This window comes from Cynara cardunculus (genome assembly GCF_001531365.2).
Source record: "Cynara cardunculus var. scolymus isolate 2C chromosome LG 13, CcrdV1, whole genome shotgun sequence".
Classification (NCBI taxonomy): Eukaryota; Viridiplantae; Streptophyta; class Magnoliopsida; order Asterales; family Asteraceae; genus Cynara; species Cynara cardunculus.
The window spans coordinates 12,372,421-12,381,242 of NC_037540.1; positions in this window are offsets into that span (position 1 = coordinate 12,372,421).

Sequence of the window (8,822 nt, forward strand, 5' to 3'; positions counted from 1 at the left end):
TGTTGCTGAAAATCGAAGAAGAAACCGAAGAAGACTCGATGGAAGGAGAAATCGATTTGTTGCTGAAAATCGAAGAAGAAAACGAAGAAGACTCGATGGAAGGAGAAATCGCCGGTAACCAGAAAGGAAGGAGAAATCGCCGGTAACCAGAAAGGAAGAAGAAATCGACAGAAAGGAGGCGTGTCTTGAGGAGGAGTGTTCATGAAAACTTAGGGGTAGGTGGGTCTTTTTTTTGCTGAATGCAGACAACAGCCCATGTCCATCTGTGTGAATAAGTCATGAACTGTGCGAATAAGCTCCAAGTAAACACTTAATTTTAACTGTGCGAATAAGCCGGAAGTTCAATTAAGCCCATTAAGTCATAAGTAAACAGCCCCTTAGTACCGTTTACTTAAATGATTATTCAGTAATTGCTTATCTTTAAAAGTTAACATTGTAATTTATTTTACCCGGTAAGATTGTAGTACAACAAAATGGTATTGTATGCAACAATTTGTCCGGTAAACACTTATCCGGGTAAGAGTCGTTACCCTCGCTTACCGAGTAAGACTCTTCATCTTTATCGTTGCTCTTATCGGGTAAGATTTTTGACAATTGTCATGTTCATCCGGTAAGAAAAATTACCCAGTAAGCACTTACTGGATAAGCATTTAGTAAACGGCCCCTTAATCTATATTATATTATAAAATATTTCACAAAAACTCTTCAAAACTATTTTTTATGTATACAGTACTATTTATTGATGCATATTACTTAAAATTCAAGATCACAAGTAAAATTATGCGTAAATACAACTTACTAAAGCTTCATTTTTAAATTTGTGTAACTAACTATGTATAAACATAATCAAATATGGGATAGACATTTTATTTTGAATATAAAAAATCTAAAATATAATTAGGATAATCATTGGTTATAACAAAATATTTAATTATTATCTTTGTAAAAAAATATATTAGTAAACGATAAATAAATTACTTTTTTATTAAATTATAAATAAAATATTGAATTACAGAAATTAATAAAAAAAGGAGTTTTAAATAGTGAATTTGATACTATAATTAATATATATTTTTTCAAAATTTTATGATATATTTAAATTGATATTTTATTCAAAAATAGAAACATTATCACTTTCTCAAAACCACTAAAAACTGTATTATATCAACGAAGATAAATAATAAAACGAAATATTAAAATTAAAATATACCTCGCTATATTATGCAAACACCCTTTTAGTTTATAACAAACATATTTAAATTTGTTTTACTTAATTATTTCTATGTATTCTAATAATATCTAAACAAAAATAAAACTAAAACATGTCATTATGTAAAATAAATACACAATTAAAGTATCATATTGTCTCAAATGTGTATTTATAGAATTTTATTTTTTTGATTTTTACTAATAATACTATAAATGGTATAAATTAAAACTGATAGAACACCAACAAGTTATGAAAAATTGTTGTCATAATAGGAAAAGTTGAGATTCTGGTTGTTGAGTTGAAATTGATATACTACCGAAAAAATGGATGAAAAGTTTTCCTATTAGATGTTGTTTGCATCTGATTGTTGCTATTTGCACTTCTAATCAGTGTTAAAAGGTTTGAAATTGAACGTTCATAAAATGTCAAAATCAATCAAATAATATAATATATTTTACTATTGTTATTGTTTTATACATTAATATATATTAAACATGGACTAAATGCACCCTTATGTATTGGAGGGGAGGGGGTTGCAAAAAGCAATCATATGTTACTTTGACGTTAAAGATGGTGTAAATAGTAATCCACTATATAATTGGGTATGTTTGCCAAACTATCTGATAATCTAGGTTTTGAATGATAAGATGTTTGATAAGTTGGGGGATCTTCGGTTGTGGTTTAATGTGTTGTATAGTCTATATGGCTTATTCGCTCAACCATAAATAACCGTTCAGTTGTGGCTTATTCGATCAACTGATAACTTAATCACCCAGCCGAAAATCCTTACTTCTTTACACTCAGCGATTTAATTTCCCATTAATTCCCCAACTATCCTTCAATAAAGAACCCCCATTTTGACACTCTTCCAGGTTCATCACTAGTTTACGCTTCCAATTTCCCAGGCTTCCATTCATCGCGTTGTGGTATTCTTCAACTTTTGCTTCTCCACCTAGTTCAACATCACTTCACCCTACTTTTCTTCATGTGATATGATTTCTTCTTGTGATACCGAATTCTTCATGTCGTTTTCAAAACCTATAAGTTGTGATTTGATTTCTTGATGTATACCGATTTCTTCCTGTGGTTTTCGAACCCTATAAGCCGTGATTCGATTTTTTGTCGTGATATCGATTTCTTCCTGTGGTTTTCAAACGGTTTCTAGACGTGGTTTACGATTTCTAGCTATGGTTTTCATTTTCTAGATGGTTTTTGGTTTTTCCTTGTTTTGATCATATGTGTTTTCGATTTCTAGCCATGATTTTCAATTTTTCCATTTTTTTGATTTCTTGCCATGATTTGTTCTTCTCTTCCCATGGTTTTCCCTATATTTTTACGATCTCTCAAAATGGTTTTTTGGTTTTTCCTTGTTCCGATCAGATGTGTTTTCGATTTCTAGCCGTGGTACAATCTAGATTGGAGGTAAAATGGTCATTTTTGACATTCAAACTGTTCATTCAGCAAACAACCGAACAACAATTTATTTATCATCATACAAACAACTTTATCTACACAAAACATAATAAAAAAACGAACCAAACATTCCTTAATCATATTTGGTAAAAACTAGATAACAATATAAAATTATTATGATGACATAATTTTTGGTCGTTTAAAAAATATAAACACATATTTGGAGGAAAAATAAAATGAAAGTTACTAAAACTTATTCTTAATTAGTTTCTTTTTAAATAGTCAATCAAATAAATCTTTTGAACCATAAGATAAGATAAATTAGCCTACAATTACCAAATATGGTCGTACGTATCCAAACACATTAAAACAAAACATATATCTAAAATATTAATATCCATATTTGTATAAACATAAATTTATTTCCATTTTTTTAAATTCATATTTATATTTTCCATAGTTTTTAAATTCATATATATATATATATATATATATATTCTGAATATGTCGTAGAAAAAAATATAATATCTAATTTAATAAAACTTGTCCAAAATATGAAAAGCATAAAAAACATGGTGGGATAGTAATAATAAAAAATTGAATTTGGTCCGGAGATACTTATTTTCATTGAAAATCATCTCGGTTTTTAGTTCTTACAGTTTTTCCTTCATGTTTACAAAATAATGGTTTTCGTCCCTTTAACTAACAACTGTTACATTTTTCCGTTAAATACAGTTAAATGAGGGACATTTTGGTAATTTTACCTTTTTCATATGTAATTACAAACCTCATCCTTGATGATCTTCTTCTCGGATGATCTTCTTCTCATGCCTCTTGTGCACATACACTGTTTTAAGAAACCCAATTCGACTCACTACATCTCCATTTGCATCTGTTTCTGCATCTCATAGTGCCCGTTTTAATCACCTTTTACATTTTGCATCTCGTTTTGGCTACACATGGGTCGTGAAACTCATCAGGTCATCGTATCTCTCATGAAACCGATAAACTCAACTGCTCTTCGGTGGAACCATAACTTGACTAAACTTAGCGCATTGTACAATTTGACGTATTTTAAGATATGACATCTTATCATTAAATTCTATTATACACTTTTTTTGCACGCCTAGTAATATATATGATAGTCATAACATACTAAACACACAAGCTCGATATAAACAAATGAATTCATTTATTGATTATTAAAACGAGGTATAACATATAAATTTGGAGAAAGTCAAAACTTCACGTTTGTATTGTTTTCATAATTACAAATCTAAGCACGATGATGAAAGATTTTTGATAATCTGAGAAAGTAATGGGCCGTTTACCAAACACTTATCCGGTAAGCGCTTACCGGTGAAATTCAACACTATCACTTTTTTTTCCGACAAGATTTTAGTCCACCTAAACGACATTGGATGCAATAATTTACTAAGTAAGTGCTAACCATGGTAAGAGTTGTCGTCCTCACTTACCGGATAAAACTCTTGGTTCTTATCTCGCTTTTAACGGGTCAGATTCTTGGTCCTTGTCATATTCATCCGGTAAGGTAATGATTAGTATCTTTTACATTCATCAAGTTCCAATGATTATCTAACATATGAACTAGTTTATATGAGTGTGATTATAACCGTATAATATTTTAAAAGTACGTCATGGTTGTATATTATTTTAAAAAGCACGTCAAGGTTATATAATATTTTTAAGAACGTATTATCATTAAAATTGAAAAATAAAGTCGAGAGAAACATCGTCGTTGGTATTTTTTTTAATATCAACTGAAATTAAAAATCAATATTTCATAGACTGAAATCTCTATAAAATCTTGTCTTTAAGTTAACAAACGATTACAACTTTTTGTCTCTTTTACAAGTCTTATTTCTATAAAAACATGAAATGACAAATCTCCAATTCCAGGGCCAACTGTTTGGATGTGTGAAGTGGTCTCCTCCAAATTTTTTATTTTTTAATTTTTTTTATAATAATATAATTAATATATTAGATTTGATAATCCAAACTGTTTCTAGTTGGGTTGATTAAAGGGCCGTTTATCTAAATGTTTATTCGGTAATCGCTTACTGTTAGGAGTCAACATTATAATTTGTTTTACCGGGTAAGACTGTAGTAAATCAAAATGTATCTTATGCAACAATTTACCTGGTAAGTGTTTACCCGGGTATGAGTCGTCACCATCATTTACCAGGTAAGACTCTCTATCCTTATCATCGCTCTTACCGGGTAAGATTCTTTTCCTTTGTCATATTCATCCGGTGAGGAAAATTGCCCAGTAAGCGCTTACTAGGTAAGCATTTGGGTATACGGCCCCTAACTCTTAATAAAGATCAAATGTTTTAAGTTTGATTTCTCGATTGCAAATGAGTTCCTATCAAATTTTGATTATGAAGATTGAATGTATAATAGATTACTTCGCTTCTTTAAGTATCAGAAAATAGTAATGCCTAATTATTTGTCTGTAGTAGTATCATTTTATTATTGGAGTATTAAACTATTTGTGTTATATGTTGTACATTATACTTACTATATGCATTTTTAATTTTGTTACTAATTAATCTTTTATTCTTATCGCCATGTTAATCATAAGAGACTAGAAGGTTACTTGTGCAATGCAGCGGGATACATCTTGATTTTAATATTTCATTTTATTATTTATTTCAGTCGATGTTATAATATGGTCTTATGTGGTTTTGAAAAAGCGATAATGTTTTTATTTTTTAATAAAATATAAATTTAAAGATATCATTAAAAAATTGACAAAAATATATCGATATTAGTATTAAATTAACTATTTAAAATTCATCATTTTTTTGTGTAATTTTTAATTCAATTTTTTATTATAACTTAATTTATGTTCAATAACGAAGTGATTTGTATTTGGTTTGATAATACAATTTTCTTATAAAGATAATAATTAATTATTTTGTTAGAACTCGATAATTATCTTAATTATATTTTAGATTTTTTATATTTTAAAATGAGATGTTTATCCTGCATTTGATTATGTTTATCCGCAGTTAGTTATACGAATTCGAACATGGAGCTTTAATAAGTTGTACTTGTGCATAATTTTACTTGTAATCTTGAAATTTTGAGTAATATGCATCAATGTACAATATTTCATGCATAAAAAATAGTTTTTAAGAGTTCTTGTCAAATGTTTTATAATATAGTATAGATTTATGAGCATTAATATAATGATATAAATCTTGGACTCATTTGTATTTATATCTTGTTTATGAGCATTAATATAATGATATAAATTTGGAATGCTGCAACAAGAACTATAAACATTCAAGTTTAAGATTTAACTACTCTAATGGTATAAAGACAAGTCAATTGCTTAGGGTGCATTTGGTACACTGGACAGGGACATAACAGAACAGGACAGGGATCTCTGTCCCATGTTTGGCATGAATTTTATGTGGAACAGACAGGAACATAGTGGAAACAGGCCTGTTCCACCCCTACCCCATGGAACATGGTGGAACAGACTTATATTTTACCAATATAACCTCAAAATAAAACTTAATTCTCTTATAAAACATCAAATAGGTCTCTCTTTTACATTTTATTCATTCTTTAAATTTTATTTATTGTATTTTATGTTTCTTAAATTTCATTTTACTGTCCTCAAAATATTATTTTTATACGGTTTGTATATTTTTATTAATTTATGTAATTTATTATATATTAATAATAAAAAATAATGTAGAAAAGAGATAAAAATAAAAATAGAAAACCACATAAACTTTTTATTTGGTGTCATTTTAATTGTTTTGACGAAAACTTCAAATGATATATTTTGTTATAAAAAATAATTATTATATTATAATTTAATAAATTACATAAATCGTTTTATTGATTTTATCAGCGTCAAACGTATTGTGTAAAGTTCACGCATGCAATTTGTTGTTTTCGATGAGTTTTGTATGTTTTCCCTTGATCAAAGTAGTAAATATTCGATTTTGATCTTACAGGAGTGATTGTACAAGTGATAGGTGAATTCTTTTGTTTTTTCTGGAATCCAAGTTTTGTAAATGTGATGATACTATATGGGATCACTAGCCAAATTGTTTTCTTGATGCTTATATTTTATTTACTATTTGATATTTAATCCATTTTAATTGATTGTGCGCTTGTTGGTAGTAGTTTTTTCTTCTTAGTATGAAATGCATATAGATTTGCTTCGATAATGGATTCTTGATGCTTATATTATATTTATCTTTTTCATATATCATTAGTTGATTATGAAATCATGTGTTTTTGCAAATATATTTTAGCAAGTAGTAGTGGTTTGATGTACGTTATACTTTGCACACCGTATTTATTAACATTTATATTGATTATTTAGTGGAAAAAAAAACATTAAACAACTCACTGGGGGTAAATTGGTCATTTTAACCAGTTCTGTCCAGTCCGATCATGTCTTACCAAACGCTGAACAGCTGTCTTGTTCTGTCGTGTCATGTTCTGTCTTGTCTTGTCTGTGTACCAAACGCACCCTTAATTTAGCTTCAAGTATAAACAAATGAAAAATAATGTAATAAAAAGAACTCAAGATTGGGATAAAAGAAAATAAACTATCTAAAAGTAAAGAAATAGATGTTTTATGCCTTGAATAATCAAATCCATATCGGTTAGATTAGACTTAGGTTCTAAACCCTATCTTTAGCTTCTAATGGTGGAGACTTGAGGTCCACAAGCAAACATCCTTAAAAACAGTATTCAAATCTATAGACACCAATATTTACACAAACTTCAAAACCATCAAAAATCCAAACATATACCTCAAAATACCCAAAAGAAACTTACCTCCTCAAAACATGGAATCTCCTTCCATAGGTCTTCAATCTTTAAAATCCACTCTCCATTAGCTCCAAAAACTTCCTAAAAATCGACCCCAAATGGACCAAAATCGGCATGGGAGAGAGGAAATGGAGTGGGAAGGAGAAATTGGGAATACCCTAGCAAAATCGGGTTAAAAACCGATCTGGGCGTGAGAGGCCACTTGTGAGGCGACTTAAGTCGCACCAAAACTCGCCCGACCCATTTTCTTGGGCGCTTGACATTCGTTCTAGGTCGTCCGACCGTTTTCCCAGCCGTTCTCCGACTGTTCTCGCAGCCGTTTTCTTAGAAATTACAGATGTTGCAGAAAAATTTCAACCCATTTTACCCTTTTTAAATGTATAACCTAACGCAAACCAATTACATTTCGGTTTCAGTTGGTATAATTCGGGTTAAACAACTTGAACATACAGTGTTGGATCGATGATTTTTGTTGAGCAGGTACATCTTTAAGGTGGTTCAAATCCCGGAGAGTCGTCCGATGTGTTCTTATGCGAGTTCCACGGTTTCGAGGGATCTTCTAAGTTTTTTGGTTGATTTCAAGGTAGATTTTCGGTTTTTCTGTCGATTTCGTGGAACTTTTTTCGGGTTTTTGGTTGATGTTTCTTGTATTTTCTAATATCCCGAAGCACTTTTCAAAGTTTAACAGACACGTTTTTCATACCCTAAAAATTTTTAGTTGAAGAGATGTGTAAGAGTCGATTTTCCAGACTTGTGAACATGCTTACAAAAAGACGATTACGTTACAGTGTTAAAGCAAAAGTTAAATATTAGTGGGCTTATCATTTTGTCTAACTACTTTTTTATGGTTAAAGAAAGGAAAAGGGTTAAAAGTGTTTTCTGACATTGAAAGTTTTGCATTGGATTAGGCTTAGCCAACTCAGTTTAAACATTTATGCTATGACACGTGTATATCTTTTTATACTAAAAAACAACCTTCCTTTTCATATTTTTTTTGGTCACATCAATAAAATTAAGAATCACAATAAAATTTCAAAATAGATATTCTTATGAGAATTTCACTTTCCATATATTTTTTTTCTCTCTCTCTCACACACACACATACATATATATATATATATATAGAGACTTGGGATCATATGAGACCAAGGGTTTTTTATGAGATGCCGTAAGACCAATTCTCAACCCTTGGAGTAGATCTACAATCTGACAATCTGAACATTCATAAACGCCACGAGACTTCTCAATAATCATAAAATTGCCACCGTGCAACTTTAGACCATTAGATTATTAGCTTATAAAGTTGATCAATGAACATAAACTGGTCTTACGGGTTTTACGAAAAACCTTTGGTCTCACATGAACCCAACCC